This window comes from Oxyura jamaicensis, assembly GCF_011077185.1.
Source record: "Oxyura jamaicensis isolate SHBP4307 breed ruddy duck chromosome Z unlocalized genomic scaffold, BPBGC_Ojam_1.0 oxyZ_random_OJ72400, whole genome shotgun sequence".
Lineage (NCBI taxonomy): Eukaryota > Metazoa > Chordata > Aves > Anseriformes > Anatidae > Oxyura > Oxyura jamaicensis.
The window spans coordinates 593,070-615,948 of NW_023305602.1; the positions used below are offsets into that span (position 1 = coordinate 593,070).

The following is a 22,879-nucleotide window of genomic DNA, read 5'->3' on the forward strand; positions in this document are numbered from 1 at the left end:
AATTTCAATAGACCAGAAAATTGTGTGGTCTAATCTATAACAATTTGTATATAAATGCAAAAGATAGTAAAGAGACACTGGTTAAGGTTTACCATCCGCTGAAAGAAGAAGAGTGTTAGAAGAAACAGCTGAAAGAAAGGGACTTTCACTAAAGTTACAAAATCCATGTAGTAGTCTAAAAACCGTAACTATTGGAATTCTCTGGTACTGATTTTTGTGGGATCTTGGGAAAAGTGGCCCACAATTGTGAGAAATGCTCCGTAGCCAATAACTTAGGCTCAGGCGAGGATCTCAGTGAAGTAGTAATTTATTCGCGATTGCAATGGCGGGCGCCCCACAAGCAGGAGAGAGCGCATCTACAAGTTCCAAAGCACAGTTTATATACCTTTTTGATGACAAGACCCTCCCCTGTTTCCCCACTGAGTGAGTGAGTAATCCAGGTTCACAATCTATCTGATACTTCACAAACAATGCATGGCCTTCAGTTGCCGGCCTGTTAAATTTCAAATTTCTTTTGACATTTTTACTGCTTGAAGTGGTAATGTTTCTTCACTTATCTGACTTGACTTGACACCGTGATTTTCACCTAATTGTCCTAAGGAGTCTAGTTGTCTGCATTTTACAAGGTCGCCTGCTAAGCTTTCTTATCAGTATAAGCATATCTCAGTACTGCATCCCCTCCTTCTAAACAATGTAACTCTGCAAAAACAACATTTCTATTCCCACAATTCCCCCCCCCTTTTTTTTTTATAAACTGTTGATTTTTGCAAAAAAAAAAAAATGTATATTATTATTTTTTATTTTATTTTATTTATTTATTTAAGGTGTAATTTGGTAAATATCTTCCTCTTCTTCACTTTCTTTGCTCTCCATTTCCTCTAATATCATCATTTTATCTGAGTAGGGTGGTGGATCCATGGTCATTTGTTTCAGTAATGCGGTTTCAATTAACCGCTGGACAAGTCCCCTTACACAGGGGATAATGCAACAGCCAATAGCTGTCAAAACTCCTGCTACTACAATCAAGGATGTAAATATGGACATTACCATCCCTTTCCATTTACCAAACCAAGATTCCAACCATCCGGTGATCGAAGTGTCTGCTCCCGAATATTCTGCTAATTCATTGGCAAGGGTGGTAAGCCCTTGCAATGCGCTTGTTACTGTGCCATCCGGGGCTGTATTGTTAGGGATGAAAGTACAACAACGGTTGCCCAGCATCACGCATACACACACCACCCTTCTCTGCGAGCATCATATCTAATGCTATCCTGTTTTCCCAAGACATTTTGCTGGTGGCATCTAGTTGTTCAGCGATTCCTCTTATTGCATCCCTGGTATAATTGATGAATCTCTGCTGTTTATAATAGATATAATTAATCCAATCCACATTTTTATTGATTGTTACCCACCAGAACAGTGACTCAAACCCTGCAGCAATTTGATTCCTAGCTTTATGTTCATCCGGAACTCCTCTAGGTACCCCAATAGAATCTATGTAGACTCTATCATCAAATGATATTCCTAAGCCTCTTTTACTTCTGGGTATTTGTGATGTTTCTCTTTCAAATGCCAGGGTGAAGGGTATAGCTAATTGAACAAGTGCACAAGTGCCTCCCCAGTTAGATGGTAGGGTGGACCGTAAGATCTTCCCTCCACAGTACCACCAGAGATCTGCCCTGGGGATCTCAAGTCTTGAGTAATTTCCCATCAAGTCCTTGGTAGCATTCAAGGTCTTCGTGCACAAGGCAAATTCTCCCAGATGCCGGGTAGCACTCACACCCTGCCGTGAGAGGCAGGCTGTATGGTTACCTATGGCTGTGGAGAATACAGGGGGAGCTCTGATATTGCTATTATGCAAGGAAGGGAATAGCAAAGAGAGAGACTTACAGGCTTCATTTCCCCAGGCAGTCTTTTCTTGGTACAATGCAATCATACATCCCTTGGGAGTCTTCGGTCCACCCCAATGGGAAGGGCACTATCTGGGCAATCGGTCGTCCTGAGGCACAAGCATAGCAATTGCTATGGTTGAGACTCTGGACAGTATATCTGACCCATTCTATCCAGGCATTCACATCTCCATACCCTGTTTCAATCTCAAATGTTTGTCTAAGATCTTTTATTTCTTTAACTGTGACAACTGCCTTATTTCAAAGAGATTCTCCTGTTTTCTCTCCTGCTTTCTCCTTGAGTTTCTCCTTGAGTTTCTCCCTTTCTATGATGGCAAGAGAGAGTCGTTCCCTTACAGCTATTCTCAGTCTAGCTGTTGGGTCTCGTCCAGTTACATCTGCTCCAAGACCATAAGTACGGTTTGTAAGGTAGTCAGCCCGATTAACTGTTATAGTTATTGGATTACATTGTAGATGCTGACAGTTGGGCTGAACCACTCCTTTAAATATGTTAATTTGTTCCTTTAATCTCATAAAGCAGATAGATGTGGGTGTATATGACCATCCTTTATGATTGGTCGTCCACCACACATCAGCCCAATCCGAACAAGGGGGTCCTTTAAACATGTTGCCTGTCTTAGGTTCAGGGCAGAGATATTTGTGTTCTTTGCTCAGTCGTCATTGAGCATTTAAATCTCCACAAGTTAACACCTCACAAGCATCAAATGTAATAGATTGTGGTTCATAACTCTGTCACATTCACCCATAATTTGACAGGATACCCTGTCTTTGCTATCATCTGGTCAAATCTTTTCCAAGTTTCCACTTGACCAAGGCCTCCTCTGAGGCTTATAGTTACCAGAAACAAAATTAATAATTGATTTTTCCCTATCATCATTCTTAAATCTTAGGCTTCCAAATAATTATTAATACACAACAAAACAAACAAACAAAAAAAAAATAGGATGTACTATAATAAACTCCTCTTGGGAGCAATTCAGTTTGTTATAGGTCTGTCCTTTTTAGTTACCTGTGAAAATAAAGGGTTAGTTTACAACTATAAGCTTTTATCCTGCTCAGAGTCTATTACGGGATTTTTCTTTTTGATTTTAACTTTCAACAAGTCTTCTGTAGGAACAACTTCCCAAGCGCTAGGGTCAGTAGATGCTTTCACTCGAGTATAATGAGTCCAACCTTTTTCCGCAGTTCTTACGGCTGTTTCAGTGGTTAGCAGTACTTGGAATGGTCCTTCCCATTCAGGCCGAAGTTTTGATTCTCTCCAGGTGCGTATCAGGACCCAATCTCCTGCATGGAATGAATGTACTGGGAATTCCAAAGGTGGAGTTTGAGCCAACAGGCCACGAACCCTGAGAGATGCTAAGGAAGAAGATAATCCAAGTATATAATTTTTGAGAAAAATATCTTTAGTTTCAAAAATAGGTATCTCACCGTTTCTACCCAGGTACGGCAGTCCAAACAACATCTCATAGGGTGACACTCCTACATCTTTTCTAGAAGCAGTTCGAATTCTGAGAAGTGCTAAAGGTAAACACTTTGTCCAGGGAAGCTTAGTCTCTAGAACAAGCTTTGACAGATGTTTCTTTAATGTTTGATTCATTCGCTCCACTTTCCCTGATGAGGAAGGATGCCATGGAGTATGAAATTCCCATTTTATTCCCAAGGCTCCCATTAATCCTTGTAAAATAGATGAAGTGAAATGACTTCCTTGATCTGAATCTATATTTTCAACAATCCCATATCTAGGAATTATTTGTTCCAGGATTACCTTTATCACCACACTAGCTGTTGCTGATGCTGAAGGAAAAGCTTCTACCCATCCTGACAAATGGTCAATCAACACCAGCAAGTACTTAAATCTGCCCACTTTAGGTAATTCAGTAAAATCTATTTGGATGCTCTGAAAAGGTCGAAGCCCTGGGTCCCATCCGCCCAGGGGTTGTTTCCGTAGAGCCTTCCTATTCACTCGTTGGCATGTTATGCAACTATTACACACTTGTTTAGCTACAGTATACATGCCTATACATATGTATTTCCTTAATACAGCGTCACACATTGCCTGGACTCCTCAGTGACTTCCTTGGTGTAGAACAGCTAAAATTTCTCTCATTATCTGTTTGTTTACCATTTCTCTCCCATCAGGGAGAGTCCACCGCCCTTCGGACTCTTTTGCTCCTAATTCCCTAAAAGCTTCTATTTCCTTTTTGCTGAATATCTGCTTTTCAGGTGGAGGTTTTATTTCAGGTACAAGAAGCAGCTTTGCTTCTACTTCCAATTGCAAAGCTGCTTCTTTAGCCTTTTCATCTGCAATCCTATTTCCCCATTCAACTAGGGAGTTTCCTTTTTGATGTCCTTTCACATGCACCACAGCAACCTCCTCTGGTAGTAACAGACTTTCCAGAATCTGTCTAATTAATTCTTCATGGACTAATTCCTTTCCCTTGCTGTTTACTAAGCCCCTTTCTTCCCATATTTTTCCAAATGTATGTACCACCCCATATGCATATCGTGAGTCAGTATATATAGTTCCCTGTTTCCCTCTTAATAATTTTAATGCTTGATTTAATGCATATAATTCACAGGTTTGAGCTGACCAATTGCTAGGCAGTTTTCCCATTTCTTCGACATTCCCATCTGTTCCTTCAATGATGGCATAACCATTACATCTCTTTCCTTGTACCACCTTAGAAGATCCATCTATAAACAATATTTCCCCTTCCTCTAAGGGCACCTCTTGTAAATCTAATCTTACCTTTGTCTGGTAATTTATTAAATCTAAGCAGTTATGTTCTATATTTATTGGATCCTCAATTCCCTTTGACAAGAAGGAGGCAGGATTCAAAACAGATTCTGTAGTTATAGTTAAATCATCCTTTTTGATTAGTATAGCTTCATATTTTAGTATTCTGGAGTCTGTCAGCCACCTTCCTGCTTTCTGAGTGAGAATAGCCTTCACTTGGTGAGGGGTAACAACAATCAATTGTCCTCCAAAGGTTAATTTCCTGTTCTCTTCCACTAATAAGGCAGTTGCTGCTACTGCCTGAACGCATTCTGGCCATCCCTGGGATACAGGGTCTAACAATTTAGACAAATACGCTACAGGTTTCTTTTTATCTCCCCATTCTTGGGTTAACACCCCCAAAGCAGCACCCTCACTTACAGTTATAAAAAGATAAAATGATTTCTTTAGGGCAGGAAGAGCTAAGACTGGTGCTGTAATAAGGTCTTTTTTTAATTTTTCCATTACTTCTTCTTCCTCTTTAGTCCAGTTCAGTATATTAGGTTCTTCCTCCAATAATTTGAGATATAATTTCTTTGTTTTCTGTGCATATGCTTCTATCCACAGTCTGCAATATCCAATTAAACCCCAAAATTTTCTCAACTCTTTCTTTGTTTTGGGGAGAGGAAGTCGCACAATTCCCTGAATCCTCTCAGGGTTTATTCTCCGTCTGCCCTCAGAGACTAAATGTCCCAAATACTTAACTTCTTTTTCTACATACTGTAATTTATCTTTAGATACCCTTAGCCCGTGTTCTCCTAAAAAATTCAGAAGTTTATTGGTGGTTTCTTTTACCTTTGATCTTTCTTCCCCAGATACCAATAAATCATCTACATACTGTAACAACGTCACCCCTTCTGGAATATGAAATGTTTCTAAAATCTTTTCCAATTCTTGCCCAAATAAATTGGGAGATTCAGTAAATCCCTGAGGCAGAACAGTCCATCTATATTGCTGTTTGCGACCTGTCTCAGGGTCTTCCCATTCAAATGCAAAAATATCTCGACTTCCAGGATCTAATGGGCATGCCCAAAAGGCATCCTTTAAATCTATAACACTGAATCATTTGTGCTCATGAGGGATTTTACTCATCAGGGTATAAGGGTTAGGAACCACAGGGTGGCGCTTCCGTGTTATCTCGTTAACTTTTCTTAGGTCTTGTGCTAATCGGTATGAACCATCTGGCTTTCGTACTGGTAAAATTGGAGTGTTATATGGTGACATACAAGGCTCCAAAAGACCATCTTTAACTAAAGTTTGCACTATAGGTTTCAGGCCCATTTTTCCTTCATAAGAGATAGGATACTGTCGCTGTCTAACTATTCCGCTCCCTTCTTGAACAGTTATCTTTAAGGGAGTTATGTTAAGCCCTCCTCGATTTCCTTCCCTTACCCATACCATGGGATTTATTTCTTTTTCATCATTTTCTGTTAATAATTTCATTGCGATTGTTATTCCTTTTTCACAGGTCTTCAATTGTAATCCCAATTTGACTATTAAATCTCTCCCTAATAAATTAGTCCCTGCTTCAGGTACATATAACAGTTGCCCAGTGACGGTTTTAGTTTCCCAAGATAATTCAGTGGTTTCAAAAAGTGGCACTACCATACCAAGTCCTTCTACCCCTGTTACTTGTAGAGTATTATTAGTTAAATCGAGTCCCGAAATTTTATAAGCTAAAGAGGATCTGGCTGCTCCTGTATCTACTAAAAATACAACCTTTTCTTTATTAGGTACCACTTCTAAATTTATCAAGGGCTGTGGGTGGGACCACTGTTCAAAGAGCCCCTGACCCCCCTATTCAGAGTTTATGATGGTAAACAATCTTTCTTCCCTTTTCCATTCAGGACATTCTCATTTAAGATGTCCTGTTTTCCCACATTTATAACATCTTCCCTGTAGCTGCCGTGACTGAGGAGGCAGTGGCCGCTTTGATCTCACATTCCTGTTTCCTTTTTCTTCCTGATTCCATCCCAAACCTTGTTTTTCTTGAAACCCGTTTTCCCATCGGTTCCTCATTCTCTGCCCCACCACTTGATTCACTGTGGAAATCATCATTTTCGTCTTTTGTTTCTGCTTTTCATCTTCCCTTCTGATATACACTTTCTGCGCTTCCCTCAAAAGTCTTTCTAACGGCTGTTCGTTCCATCCCTCCAATTTCTGAAGTTTCCTTTGTATGTCCGGCCATGCTTTCATTACAAAATTAATCTTCAAAAGACCCTGCGCTACAGGGTCATCAGGATTCATTCCTGAATACCTTCGCATCCTATCCCTGAGCCTTTCCAAGAAATCACTTGGGGTTTCATCTTTATTCTGCTGAACGTCAAATGCTTTAATAAAATTCTGAGACTTAGGTACTGCTTCTCTAATTCCTCTAATTACCAGTTCTCTCAAGTCTCTCATATTAGTCCTATCCTGTATATTATTGTTGTCCCAATTGGGGGTCCACATTTGGAAACTTTTGTTCTGCTGGAATCACTCCATCTCCTGGAGGATGATCCTTTTCCCATTCCCGCATTGCTGCCCTTCTGATCATTCCTCGTTCTTCCCCTGAGAATAGCAGATTCAGAATTGCCATCATTTCTCCCCAGCAATATAGATTGGGTCCCAAAAACTGATCTAACTGTTCTGCTAATCCAATGGGATCCTCAATCAGAGATTTCATTTCCTTTTTAAAATTTTGCACTTCTCCGCTAGAAAGGGGGCATTTACATATCCTATTTGTCTAGGTCCCAGCGTCACTTCACGGAGAGGATACATAGCAGCTTCATTAGTGTTAGTAGTATTAGTACCAGGGAGTGGAAAATTCTCAAGGTCTTTTTTGCATTGTTCCAATTCTTTTACAAGTCTGGGGTACCCCCTGTTCCCAGAGTTAATGTCATTTACAGTTCCTGTTTCTTCTCTTAGAGAAGGTGTTACAGTGACTGCTGCTGTTGCTGCATCCTGGGGGTTATAAGGAGGAGGTAAGTTATCCAAAAGGTCCCATTTATCACTTGTCCCTTCCCCTTTCTTTTCCTCTTTATTCTGATTTTTGCTTAAAATCAAATTAGATCCTTGTATCCAACAAGCTGCATACTCCGATTCTTCTTCCGAAAATGGAAATTTGTTATTAACATACAAGTTTAAGGCCTGACATACCCAATCTTTGTCAGACCCGTATTTTGGCCAAAATACTGCAGTTCCTTTAATTGGTTCTTTTGTCCAGACTGATACACAATATTTAACCATCTTCTTCCTATCTTCTCTTTAGTTTTGGGGTTATTTTTCCAATTTCTCAGCATCCTTCCTAAAGGACAGTCGGTAGGCACTCCCCCAGGGATATCTCCCTGTCCCCTGGAACTCATATCTCCCATCTTTCCTAACCCTCGCCAGTATGTGCTACAGAAATTTCCCTTCTGCAGTGTACCACACACCAACGTACTGAAAAATGGGGGTGTACCGCCAAGCACTTCCCCGTGCAAGCGTTACCGCGCACCTGAGTTTACCAGGTTCCCTGATGTACTTCCAAGCACTTCCCCGTGCAAGGATTACCGTACACCAGATTCCCCTGGTGTAGTGCCAGCACTTCCCCGTGCAAGGGCTTACCATACACCAGATCACCCGACCCCCAAGGCAATACTTAATATTTCTTACCTTGGTCTGTGCACAGAGTTGCCGGATCGATTCTTAAAAACCTGGAGTGCCTACCTTCTTCCTTTCCCCACTACTTCACGGATCCTGCCTCTTTAACCAGTCTCGGGCCCTCTGTCAGCTTTCCGCAGAACCGCCACCGTCGATGCACAGGACCGCTGAAATCAGCGGGGCATGCCTTCCTGCTGCTGCGGCGGTGAGGCTCCCCAGTAGGTGACTGGATCCCAGACGAGCCCCCAAATTGTGAGAAACGCTCCGTAGCCAATAACTTAGGCTCAGGCGAGGATCTCAGTGAAGTAGTAATTTATTCGCGATTGCAATGGTGGGCGCCCCACAAGCAGGAGAGAGCGCATCTACAAGTTCCAAAGCACAGTTTATATACCTTTTTGATGACAAGACCCTCCCCTGTTTCCCCACTGAGTGAGTGAGTAATCCAGGTTCACAATCTATCTGATACTTCACAAACAATGCATGGCCTTCAGTTGCCGGCCTGTTAAATTTCAAATTTCTTTTGACATTTTTACTGCTTGAAGTGGTAATGTTTCTTCACTTATCTGACTTGACTTGACACCGTGATTTTCACCTAATTGTCCTAAGGAGTCTAGTTGTCTGCATTTTACAAGGTCGCCTGCTAAGCTTTCTTATCACTATAAGCATATCTCAGTACTGCATCCCCTCCTTCTAAACAATGTAACTCTGCAAAAACAACATTTCTATTCCCACACAATGAACTGGCCTCCATAGAAAAAAAAAGGAGTTTAAACCTTTACAACCTTTACTTTATCCTCCACGGTGAATTGTATACTGCAAGACTCATCTAAAAGATACAATAAAATAAAAGACCTGAAAGACCTAGGAGTACCAAAGCAAAACACACGGACTAAATCAAGTAGATTGGTTCTTTCTGTTCTCCCCCCCCCAAACAAATTAACAGTTTTCAAACTTCTCTATACAGATTCAGAAAGATGCAAAGTTCTTGTTGGATGAAAGATCTGTTTCCTGCCCATTTCCAGTTTTAAGTCTGTATTTTGCAATTTGTAAAGATCTAAAATATAGTGTCGGAGTGTGGCCATAGGGGTCGACAAGCCTCTCATCAGGAATGTAAAGAGTTTAGAGGGAACAAAGAGGGGTGATTCAGGAGAGTCTCCAGTTTCTTGTTCTCTGGCCTTTGAGCATGGGGGTTGCTGTGTGTTTGCAGTTGCCGGGCAAAGTTGTAGACCAATGAATAGTGAGTGGAAAAGGACTTCTGTGGGGCGAATAGTATAAGAAGGGAGTCTGTCCTCAAGATGGGAGGCAACAGATATATAATGAAGTTATGTCATCAATAAAGAAGTAGCAGTTACTGATCCTGAAAGAACCCTGGGTCCGTGTGGTCATTATGCCACTATATAGGATTTCAATTCAATTATAGCATGCAGATTTGGTTGCAAAATGCCTATTAGTGCTATGCATCAGTATGGATACTTTTTCCTGTGTCACCAGGGTATAATGAGGATTACTTAGTTAATGCTTGTAAAGGGCTGAGAAGTGCTGTTTAAATGTTATTCTTATGAGCTCTTTGGTTCCTGGGGCTGTTTTCATTTTTGTTGAAACTGCTGCTAATATTTCCTTGACCTTTTGATTCAGCTGCAGCACCTTTGGCAAGAGACCTCCCCTTTGAGGCTGCTGGTATTTCATCCATTTAATTCATACTTGAGCCTGAAGCACACTTATTTACAATCAGAATTAAAGCACGGGACAAGGGTTGTTGAGTTAGTTCTTAAGCCCTGGCCAAAAAACCTGCAAAGCAAAAATTATCAGAAGAGGAGATGGAAAACAAAGACAGAGTCTGTCTGTATGGTTTCTCTCTTGTCAACATCCTCCTTTTGCAGCATTTGGAGTGGGAGAAAGAGATGTAAATCAAATCCAAAGTAGTGTTAGAGTAGAACTGACATTTGAAGCTGTAATACCTTAAAGTCAATACCATTATATTGACTTTATATATATATATATTATATATATATATTATATATATATATATATATATAAATATATTATATATATTGGCCATTTGCCGAGGCGATCGGCTCCGGAGCAGACGCGTTCTGCAGCGGAGCGGGGGATCGGGCCAGGCAGGGCTGATTTTCCGGCATCGAGCCGACTTCAGGGAGCCGCCAGGACCCGGCAGCCCTCGTGAGGGAGGCTGACGAGGAGAAGGCGGAGCCAGCAGCGCCCCCTCCCCGGCCGTTCAAAAGCAGCCCCTAGGGAGCGCGAGCGACCAGGAGCGCGGCGACCAGGACGGGCAAACAGGGCGTGGCGCGTCAGAGGGGAGTGGCGCGGCAGTTAGCGCGGCAGTTCGCGCAGGCAGGGCGAGCAGGAAGGGCGGAGAGCAATCGCCTGCCCACACGAACACCTCCTAACGACAGTCGTTAGCTAGGCGATAATGGTCTCCACCAGGCACGGTGGGCTCTCCGGGAGGTCGGTACACACCCAGACCGACTGCCCGTTAAAGAATGCAGCGGTTCAGGTCACCGGATGCAGGGAGTGTCTGAGCCTGCTGCTGCTATCGGCGGGAGGCAGAGACGCTGCGTGTGTGAGGTGCGAGCAGGTGGATGACCTGATCCGCATGGTGGCGGAGCTCAAGGAGGAGGTGGAGAGGTTGAGGGCCATCAGGGAGTGTGAGCGGGAGATAGACTTGTGGAGTAACTCCCTGCAGGGCCTCAAGGAGAGGTACCGGGGTGAGACACCCCAAATGGGGGTGGAGCCCCTGCCTTGTCGCCGTCGGGCAGAGGGAGGGGATCTGGGAGTTGAGGAGGAATGGACACAGGTCCCTGCTCGACATGGCAGGCGATGCCCTCCCCTTCCGGCCCCACCTTCCCAGGTGCCCTTACGCAACAGGTTTGAGGCCCTGGAGACTGAGAGATCAACAGCAACTGAGGAAGAGGTAGAAAGTGTTCCCAGGAGGATGCCTAGGGCGAGGAGGTCGACTCCACGCCTCAGGACTGCCTCCATCAAGAAAGAAAGAAGGGTGATTGTTGTGGGAGACTCTATCCTTAGGGGAACAGAGGGCCCTATTTGTCGGCCTGACCCTACCCGTAGGGAAGTCTGCTGCCTCCCTGGGGCCAGGGTCAGGGACGTTGCCAGGAAGCTTCCCAACCTTGTTCGCCCCTCTGATTATTATCCTCTTCTGATAGTCCAGGCGGGCAGTGACGACATTGAAGACAGAAGCCTGAAGGCAATCAAAAGAGACTTTAGGGGGCTGGGACGGTTAGTGGACGGAGCGGGAGTGCAGGTAGTGCTTTCGTCCATCCCTACGGTGACAGGGAGGGGTACGGAGAGGACCAGGAAAGCCCACCTGTTGAACACGTGGCTCCGGGGCTGGTGCCAACGCAGAGATCTTGGGTTTTTCGACCATGGGGCAGTTTATTCAGCACCTGGTCTGATGGCCGTAGACGGGTCCCTATCCTTTAGGGGAAAAAGGATCCTTGGCCAGGAGCTGGCGGGGCTCATTGATAGGGCTTTAAACTAGGTAGGAAGGGGGATGGGGGTGAAGCAAGGATTGTTGGAGCTGTGCCAGGGGGAACAATAGCAAGGCCGGGGAATAAGGTAATGGCCCAGCTGAAGTGCATCTACACCAATGCACGCAGCATGGGTAACAAACAGGAGGAGCTGGAAGCCATCGTGCAGCGGGCAGGCTACGACTTGGTTGCCATCACGGAAACGTGGTGGGACCAGTCTCATGACTGGAGTGCTGCGATGCCTGGCTATAGGCTCTTCAGAAGGGACAGACAGCACAGAAGGGGTGGCGGTGTGGCTCTCTATATTAGAGAGTCTTTCGATGTTGTAAAACTCGAGGCTTGGAATGACAAGATCGAGTCCCTTTGGGTTAGGATCGGCAGGGACAACAAGGCTAGCGTCCTGGTCGGGGTCTGTTACAGACCGCCGAACCAGGACGAGGAGACGGATGAGGAGTTCTACAGGCAGCTGACAGAAGCTGCGAAATCTTCAGCGCTTGTACTCGTGGGGGACTTCAACTTCCCTGACATATCCTGGAAGCACAACACAGCCCAGAGAAAGCAGTCTAGGAGGTTTCTGGAGAAAGTGGAAGATAGCTTCCTGACGCAGCTGATTAGTGAGCCTACCAGGGGTGGTGCCCCGCTAGACCTTCTCTTCACAAACAGAGAAGGACTGGTGGAGGATGTGATTGTCGGGAGCTGTCTTGGGCAGAGTGACCACGAAATGGTGGAGTTCACTATTCTAGGCGAGGCCAGGAAGGGAACCAGTAAAACCACTGTACTGGACTTTCGGAGAGCTGACTTTGGGCTGCTCAGGACACTGGTTGGTAGAGTCCCTTGGGAGGCGGTTCTGAAGGGCAGAGGGGTCCAGGAAGGCTGGGCGCTCTTCAAGAGGCAAATCCTAATGGTGCAGGAGCGGTCTGTTCCCATGTGCCCAAAGATGAGCCAGCGGGGAAGAAGACCAGCCTGGCTGAACAGAGAACTGTGGCTTGAGCTTAGGAGAAAAAAGAGGGTTTATAATCTTTGGAAAAGTGGGCAGGCCACTAGGGAGGACTATAAGGATGTAGCGAGGCTGTGCAGGGACAAAATTAGGAAGGCCAAAGCTCATCTGGAGCTCAATCTGGCTACTGCCGTTAAAGATAACAAAAAACGCTTTTATAAATACATCAACACAAAAAGGAGGACAAAGGAGAATCTCCATCCTTTACTGGATGCAGGGGGAAACTTAGTTACAAGAGATGAGGAAAAGGCGGAGGTGCTCAATGCCTTCTTTGCCTCAGTCTTTAGCGGCAATACCGGTTGTTCTCTGGATTCCCAGTACCCTGAGCTGGTGGAAGGGGATGGGGAGCAGGATGTGGCCCTCACCATCCACGAAGAACTGGTTGGTGACCTGCTACGGCACTTGGATGTGCACAAGTCGATGGGGCCGGATGGGATCCACCCAAGGGTACTGAGAGAACTGGCAGAGGAGCTGGCCAAGCCCCTATCCATCATTTATCAGCAGTCCTGGCTATCGGGGGAGGTCCCAGCTGACTGGCGGCTAGCGAATGTGACGCCCATCTACAAGAAGGGCCGGAGGACTGACCCGGGGAACTACAGGCCTGTCAGTTTGACCTCAGTACCAGGGAAGCTCATGGAGCAGATCCTCTTGGGAGTCATCATGCGGCACTTGAAGGGCAAGCAGGCGATCAGGCCCAGTCAGCATGGGTTTATGGAAGGCAGGTCCTGCTTGACGAACCTGATCTCCTTCTATGACAAAGTGTCGCGCTGGGTGGACGAGGGAAAGGCTGTGGATGTGGTCTACCTTGACTTCAGCAAGGCTTTTGACACCGTCTCCCACAGCATTCTCCTCAAGAAACTGGCTGCTCTTGGCTTGGACTGGCGCACGCTTCCTTGGGTTAGAAACTGGCTGGATAGCCGGGCCCAAAGAGTTGTGGTAAATTGAGTCAAGTCCAGTTGGAGGCCAGTCACTAGTGGCGTCCCCCAGGGCTCGGTGCTGGGGCCGGTCCTCTTTAACATCTTCATCGATGATCTGGACGAGGGCATTGAGTGCACCCTCAGTAAGTTTGCAGATGACACCAAGTTAGGTGCGTGTGTCGATCTGCTCGAGGGTAGGAAGGCTCTGCAGGAGGATCTGGATAGGCTGCACCGATGGGCTGGGGTCAACTGCATGAAGTTTAACAAGGCCAAGTGCCGGGTCCTGCACCTGGGGCGTAATAATCCCAAGCAGAGCTACAGGCTGGGAGATGAGTGGTTGGAGAGCTGCCAGGCGGAGAAGGACCTGGGAGTGATAGTGGACAGTCGGCTGAATATGAGCCAGCAGTGTGCTCAGGTGGCCAAGAAGGCCAACGGCATCCTGGCTTGTATCAGAAATAGTGTGACCAGCAGGGCTAGGGAGGTGATCGTCCCCCTGTACTCGGCTCTGGTGAGGCCGCACCTCGAGTACTGTGTTCAGTTTTGGGCCCCTCGCTACAAGAAGGACATCGAGGTGCTTGAGCGGGTCCAAAGAAGGGCGACGAAGCTGGTGAGGGGCCTGGAGAACAAGTCCTACGAGGAGCGGCTGAAGGAGCTGGGCTTATTCAGCCTGGAGAAGAGGAGGCTCAGGGGCGACCTTATCGCTCTCTACAGATACCTTAAAGGAGGCTGTAGAGAGGTGGGGGTTGGCCTGTTCTCCCACGTGCCTGGTGACAGGACGAGGGGCAATGGGCTAAAGTTGCGCCAGGGGAGTTTTAGGTTAGATGTTAGGAAGAGCTTCTTTACTGAAGGGGTTGTGAGGCATTGGAACAGGCTGCCCAGGGAGGTGGTGGAGTCACCATCCCTGGAAGTCTTCAAAAGACGTTTAGATGTAGAGCTTAGGGATATGGTTTAGTGGGGACTGTTAGTGTTAGGTTAGAGGTTGGACTCGATGATCTTGAGGTCTCTTCCAACCTAGAAATTCTGTGATTCTGTGATTCTGTGATTATCTCTGATATTTACTGTAGCATACAATGCTTGGATGAAATGGTAAAGTTCACCTATTCTTCCCATACACACTATATTGTCATATGTGCCGTTAAACACACACACACACACACACGTTGTATTGGGTATGGCTGGGATGTTAACTTTCCCTGCAGCAGTCCATACAGTGCTGCACTCTGCACTTGTAGCTAGAACAGCAGTGGTATCACACCAATGTTGTATCTGCTGCTGAGAAGTGCTGGCATAGCATCAGGACTCTCTCTAACCCTCCTAGGGGGTGGGCAAAAAAGTGAGAAAGAAACATCAGCAGGGTGTTATGGGTTACCTCTCAATTAATTTCAGAGAGCATTGCTTCAATCATACAAATAAGTTTATTGAGTAAGCAGCCAGCAAGCAAAACAGCGCTGGGCGGCCGGGGAAGTCTCTGCTCCGCCAACGGTCCGCACACACCCCCCACGAGAGTCCCTTTTTATAGCTTGGTAGTTCCGGGAATATGCAGCACATCCGGTATGCTCTGCAGTTGCACACTGTTGTTAGGGGGTCATCTTGGTCCCTTTGGTGGTCGTGAAGATGAAGGCCGTAGTCTTCCTCAGCCTTGTGACTCAACTTCTTTTTCCTTATTTGGTCATGTCGGCCCAGCAAGAGGCAGGAAGACAGGACATTGCCAAACTAATTTAACGGCTTATCAAGGAGTGGTTACATGAGCCTTGCAACAGCAACTTCAAACAAAGATGGAGGGAAAGGGAGGAAGGAGCTTCCCCTTTCTTGTCGATTTCAAACAAATTCTTTACATAAAAGAATGTCATAAATGTCTAGCCAGGCACTTCACAGTTTTTATCACCACAGAAAACCTTCGCTTACTCCCCCCCTCCACTCTTCAAACAGAACTTCTTTCTCGCTTAATACAAGAAACAATGAACAAACATCTGTTGCATATCACAAGGGCAGCTGACCTAAACCAACCAAAGGGATATTCCATACCATATGATGTCATACTCAGCAATAAAAGGTGGAAAAAGGAAGAAGAGGGGAGAGGTGGGCTCTCGTTGTGAAAACATCTGTCCTCCTCCCGAACACCGGCTATGTGCGTTGAGGCCCTTCTTCAAGGACATGATCAAGCATCGCTCATTTGTAGGAAGTAGAGAATAATTTATTTCCTCTGCACTTCCACATAGCCTTTACTTGTTTTGTTTTGTTATTCCCTTTCCCCCTCCCTCTTCCCCTTTCCCTTTTTTCCCTTTAGTTGAATTGTTTAATTAATAATAATCATTCCTTAATAATATTTTTTCTCTTTAATTAAATTATCCTTATCTCAACCCGTGAGTTGTTCTTTCCTTTACTTCTTCCCCTCCTCATCTGAGGAGGGGGAGTGAGAGAGTGGTTGTGGTGTTCAGCTGCCTAGCACGGTAAAACCACCACAGTCCTTTTTGGCGCCCAACGTGGGGCTCGAAGGGTTGAGATAACAATAGAATCGATTAAAACTCTTACAACTAACACCCTTGCTAGTCACCGTATTCAGTGTCCTGTTAATATTGGCTTGTCTGATCATGTGTCATGTAATCCGTGTCATATTCTCCTTTCTCCTCTATATCTGATCCGAGAATGTGTTACAATCTGTGTTCATTTTTTTTTTAAAATTCGCTGTGCTGCCAAGCACTGGCCTTGAGTTTAATCTGTCATTCAGGCTCTGCACTGTTATCATTTGGGTCTCATGGAAACTATCTTTTAGAGAATATTCAGAATTACACTGCCTTCTTTTCCTCATCTGGAAGTCAGTTTATGAATAATATCAGGAATGGTACCTCCTCCTTCTTTCACAGTGGGCTAATTACAACAGCTTTTGAGTACTTTGAATATCCATGTGTAACCCATATACTGCTATTTCTAATTCTGCATAATGGGTCTCCTCTTCTCTCTAAGATTAATCCATTGTTTAGAAAGCTTACCCAGCAATCTGTCCCGAAACAGTCCTGTGGCGGGTGGCAAGGTGTGTGGGAGGATATAGGCAGGTACCTGTCACGGGTGTCTCCCCCAGTAGTTTTGAACTTCACCCCTGAACAAGTGAAAAATCCTAAACACCTGATAAAATGTTTGAGAGTCATATGCCCTGACCCTGACAATGCTGGAGAACAACAGCTTGAGGTATTGTGCTGGGTCCTGGCTTACTCCTATCAAACATCATCCAGCACCTTGAAGAGAGGGAGTAAGTCTCTGAATCTGATGACCAGATAACACATGCTGTGGCTGACCCAGAGGACCAACCGACTATGGTATCAGTCGCCCCCATAGTCAAATCAAAACAATGGAAACGGAAGTCAGCTCGTTTAGTAAGGGAAGAAGCCTCTCCTAAGAAGGAGGGAGAAGGGGAAAAGGCAGGTATCTCTAAAGCAGAGCCATCACAAAAACAGCAGGAAGAAGAGATGGAAATCATAAAGGAATCAGAAACCACTTGATCCCTATCCCTGAGCGAGTTGCGAGAAATACGAAAGGATTATGGTTGACACCCAGGTGAACACATCCTCACCTGGCTGCTTCGATGCTGGGACGCTGGGGCCAATAGCTAACAATTAGAAGGCAATGAAACCAAGCAGCCGGGATCCCTCTCTAGAGAAATGGTAATTGACAAAGGAATTGGGAGAGAGACAGGTTCTCAGCCTCTGGAGGCGACTCCTGGCAGCTGTGAAAGAAAGGTATCCCCACAAGGAACATACCGTATATCAAGTAGGCAAGTGGGCCACTGTGGATAAAGGTCTCCAGCAACTGAGGGAATTAGCTGTGCTGGAGATGATTTATAGTGATTTGGACAATGCCCAGACACCTAAAGATCCTGATGAAGTCCAGTGCACAACATCCATGTGGCGTAAATTGGTGCGGAGTGCACCATCATCACATGCCAGTACGCTGGCAATATTTAATTGGGATGAGGGCATGGGACCAACAGTGTATAATCTGTCCTGCCAGCTTAAAAAATATGAAGACAATCTCTCTGCTCCACTACGGGCCTGTGTCTCAGCTGTGGAGAAACTGTCCGACAGACTTGACCACCTCGTAGAACGAGCATATCCCTCCTCATCCAGACGGAGTGATATTTCAGCCACTAAGAATCAGTATTTTCCTGCTCGAGAGAGAGAGTACCCAAGACGCACACCATGTGGCACCTTGTGGTTTTATCTGCGTGACTATGGGGAAGATATGAGGAAATGGGATGGTGTACCTACTTCAACCCTAGCTGCTCGGGTATGTGAACTGCAAGGAAATCCAGCAGCAAGAAGAGGGGCCCCTAAGAAAAACACCGCTCCAGTTTCTGTTGTGCAGTTCTACAGAGGGAGTAGAAGATCTGATGTTATTCTTGACCCTGATGAAGGGACCTCTGCTTCTCATTTGCAAGAATTAAGTGGCAGATACTTCAACCAGGACTAGAGGGGCCCTGCCTCTGGCCAGGTAGAGGAGAGGGATAACCGGATTTATTCGACTGTGTGGATCCGATGGCCTGGCACATTGGAACCACAAGAATACAAAGCTCTAGTGGACACTGGCGCACAATGTACCTTAATGCCGTCAGGCTACCAAGGGACCGAACCCATCTGTATCTCTGGAGTGACAGGGGGATCCCAACAGCTAACTGTATTGGAAGCTGAAGTGAGTCTAACTGGGAATGAGTGGCAAAAGCATCCCATTGTGACTGGCCCAGAGGCTCCATGCATCCTTGGCATAGACTACCTCAAGAGAGGGTACTTCAAGGATCCAAAAGGGTACCGGTGGGCTTTTGGCATAGCTGCTTTGAGCACAGAGAAGATTGCCTAGCATGGTAAAACCACCACACACATATATATAGAAATTAGAAATGGCTTTGCCTATCTCAGGGTGTGATGAATAATTCTCAGAGAGAATGTTTTCTGTCCACTGACCGTAAAGGGAATCTAGCATAACTAGTCTTTTGGCCTTCAAGGTTAGGACAAATAGATGTCACCCCAGGTTCCATTTTTTAATTTAGAATGGAAAGATTATACACCTTTAATACAGGGGGAAATGTTGAACATGGAACCAAAGACTTCTGTAATCTCTTCCTAGCTCTCAAATGAAACTCTGAAGTGGTCTCATGTAAAACTTATCAGATTGGTGTGGGATCTCAATCACTCAATTTAGGCACTGAAAATGCAGATTTATTTCTAAATACATCCCTCAATTTCCTGTTTCATCAATGGGTGCCACGGAAGGCTTCCAGAGAAAAAGTTTGGGTAATGTAACCACTGGCCTACTTTTGCTCAGGTCACTATACCAGTAATGGAGGACTTGGAGCTGATATATTTGTTCCTAATGCTAGGATATCCTTTACACTATTAATTGGATACTGTTTTATATTTGTTGAACTCCCTTTCCTGGTCTGACATGCACTCCTTAAGGAAAGCCAGAAAGGAGACATCCATGTTATAAGCAAACACTATGCTTAAGTCCCCTTTTCATATGAAAGAATATGTCTCCCCATTTATTTTACACATCTTTAAACAACATATCATGTTCTGTCGTCTCTTAAAGCGAATCTCACCTCAACACCACTTGTGGCAAGCTGAGCTGTCCTACGCTGAGCACAAACCTTCCTCCTCCAGCCACACAGAGCACAGACCCAACTCTCAGTAAGTCTCTGGGGTCCCAGTCACTGACATGCTACACTATTGCCACAGCACTGTCTCAGGAAAGGTGTGTCGCAGACTGAGAAGAAAGTGCTGGTGATTACAGCAAGAGACAAAAATGTCTTTCAGTGGATGGAGAATACAGGACTATTGCAAGAGATGCCACTGTTTCTAGATGCCAGGTTTCTAGATGCCAGAATATTCCATACCACAAGTGACTTTGGCTGTTTCTCTGAAGAAATGATGAAACACACAAAAATGCAGAAGCACCCCCTGCCAGTTCTAAGTTTCATTATTAATAAGCCCAGAGTTACCTCTCCAATAAATGACCACCAAGATGACGTCGAGGGCCTCGACTTCAAAAGGAATCCTGCTCATTTTCACACCTTTGTAATTTTACATGAATTAAACACTTTAATGTGATCAAGAGATGCATTCATCATGTATGAGAGATAAAGTTTTATTTTTTTTTTTTATTGATGGAAATATTATTTCCACTACTTTGCCATTACTTGATGGTTTGGTCTTCAAGAATAATAATTCCTCTTACTACAGCACCAGCCAAAGTGGAAATAGCAAAACACACAGCGAAACAGAGAAGACATTGCTGGTATGAATGAAAATTCCTGCAAAGCACTTTCCGTTTTTTAGAGAGGATTTGAAAAGCTGTCAGTTTTCTGCTGCAAGCTAGCTAGTTCTCTGTACCTCTAGCCACAACAAGGGATAATAATGAAGCTTTCCACTTCTTCCTTCTTTACCTGAGCTTCTCTTAGTCTTCTTGACTAAGTCTGAACTTAGCAGCCTGGCAACTGGGAAAGCGAGGTAGGCTTTGCTATGAATTCTTCCTCGGATGCTCTCAGGATTCATTATTCCAAGTAGAGGTGGAAGAGATCTACCGGGACAGATTTTTAAGCAATTTACATGCTCCCTTATATATACAAAATATGAGCACCGTTGCACACATTCTGCAAATCTGCATCAATGCATATGCAAATCAGGCTATTGTTCAGGGTATTATGCCTATTCAGTGATTCAATTGGTGCAATTAACCAATTTCTACGCCGAACTCCTGTAACTGGGCATGCAACTTAATGCAACTGCATGCAAAGCTTACACCAGCATTTACATACTTAAATGTTCTGTGTATCTAGTCCATTAAATAACGGTCTGTTTTAATTAGACTGCGTAATTCAAGCCAGACCAGATCACAATGTACTTGGAAGTCCAGTACATAAAAACAAAAACATATTTTCTGATATGCTATGTTGTTCAAAACCATCAAGAGCTCTCCACTGCTTCACTTGGATTATGAAATTGCAATCTGTTGTGGTTTAACCCGGCTGGCAGCTAAACACCACACAGCCGTTCGCTTACCCTCCCCCCTCCCTCTCTGGGATGGGGGAGAGAAACGGGAAAGCCTGTGAGTTGAGATAAAGACAGTTTATTAAGATAGAAAATAATAATAATAGTGTGTACAAAACAAGTGATGCACAATGCAATTGCTCACCACCCGCTGACCGATGCCCAGTCCAACCCCGAGCAGCCGGCCCCCCACCCCGGCTAGCCACCCCTATATATTGTTTAGCATGACGTCAGATGGTATGGAATACCCCTTTGGCCAGTTTGGGTCAGCTGTCCTGGGTCTGTCCCCTCCCAGCTCTTGCTGCACCCCCAGCCTGCCCGCTGGCAGGACAGAGTGAGAAGCTGAAAAGTCCTTGGCTTAGTATAAGCAGTGCTCTGCAGCAATTAAAACATCAGCATGTTATCATTACTCTTCTCATCCTAATCCAAAACATAGCACCCTGCCAGCTACTAGGAGGAAAAATAACTCTGTCCTAACTGAAACCAGGACATATATCCACCCCTTATTCCATACCATTTAAGTCATGCTCAGGTTACACTCTTTCCCATACATTCTAGTTAATCACTATTTTCATCTATGGTAGTGATCATAGAATCATAGAATCATAGAATATCCTGAGTTGGAAGGGACCCTTAAGGATCATCAAGTCCAACTCTTGACACCGCACAGGTCTACCCAAAAGTTCAGACCATGTGACTAAGCGCACAGTCCAATCTCTTCTTAAATTCAGACAGGCTCGGTGCTGTGACAACTTCCCTGGGGAGCCTGTTCCAGTGTGCAACCACCCTCTCTGTGAAGAACCCCCTCCTGATGTCAATGTGTGACATATAATACTGTGTGATATACTGTGAGTATAATACTGTGTGATGACACACAGTATTATATAATAATTAACATAATACAACTCAACTCATGGGCTATTCACACCCAGTATTAAATCCCCTTGAGGTACACACTGAACCTCCCCGTTCTTTTGCATTACCCACCAAGTGCATCCAGGTCCTTGAGCAAAAGCAATCCCACAAATGGGTTTGCCTTTTCCTGAGGCAGGAGTAGCCCAGACTGTTTTACCTAGCATATTTCTTACATGCACTACAGGAACTTTATCCCCTTCTACAGTACATAGCAGGTTTCATTGGGCAGGTCCAGCTCGATTGGCAGATCCCTTAGTATTGACTAACCAGGTGGCCTTTGTCAAATGTGCATCCCAATTTCTGAATGTCCCAGCACCCATTGCTTTCAGTGTAGTCTTTAACAGTCCATTGTATCGCTCAACTTTCCCGGAGGCTGGTGCTTGCTAGGGGATGTGATACACCCACTCAATACCATGTTCTTTGGCCCAAGTGTCTATAAGGTTGTTTCGGAAATGAGTCCCATTGTCTGACTCAATTCTTTCTGGGGTGCCATGTCGCCATAGGACTTGCTTTTCAAGGCCCAGGATAGTGTTTCAGGCAGTGGCATGGGGCACAGGATATGTTTCCAGCCATCCGGTGGTCGCTTCCACCATTGTAAGCACGTGGCGCTTACCATTGCGGGTTTGAGGGAGTGTGATGTAATCAATCTGCCAGGCCTCTCCATATTTATATTTCAGCCATTGTCCTCCATACCAAAGAGGCTTTGACCGTTTGGCTTGCTTGATTGCTTGATTGCAGCACGTTTCACAATCATGAATAACCTGTGCTATAGTGTCCATGGTCAGGTCCACCCCTCGATCACGAGCCCATCTGTATGTTGCATCTCTACCTTGATGGCCCGAGGTGTCATGGGCCCATCGGGCTATAAATAGTTCACCCTTATGTTGCCAGTCCAGGTCCACCTGAGCCACTTCAATCTTGGCAGCCTGATCCACCTGCTGGTTGTTTTGATGTTCTTCAGTAGCCCGATTCTTGGGCACATGAGCATCTACATGGCATACCTTTACAACCAGGTTCTCTACCCGGGCAGCAATATCTTGCCATAACGCAGCAGCCCAAATGGGTTTGCCCCTGCGCTGCCAGTTGTTCTGTTTCCATTGCTGTAACCACCCCCACAGGGCATTTGCTACCATACATGTGTGAAATATGTTTAATTTGATTCGTGTCAGGATGAAACAATGCTAGGGCCACAGGATGAAA

The 22,879-nt window shown here is 45.1% G+C and overlaps 1 protein-coding gene and 1 long non-coding RNA gene across 2 annotated transcripts in view; both read right to left on the reverse strand.

Annotated features, from left to right (window-relative positions):
* The window catches only part of LOC118158714 (CUGBP Elav-like family member 4), a 926,766-nt gene that overhangs the window by 573,015 nt on the left and 330,872 nt on the right, over positions 1-22,879 (reverse strand). The window lies entirely within an intron of this gene.
* Positions 4,938-15,493, reverse strand: LOC118158716. The gene is made up of 3 exons (XR_004746881.1): positions 15,298-15,493; positions 14,488-14,491; positions 4,938-4,947 (listed from the first exon to the last, which is right to left on the reverse strand). It is a non-coding gene; the product is annotated as an uncharacterized LOC118158716 (long non-coding RNA).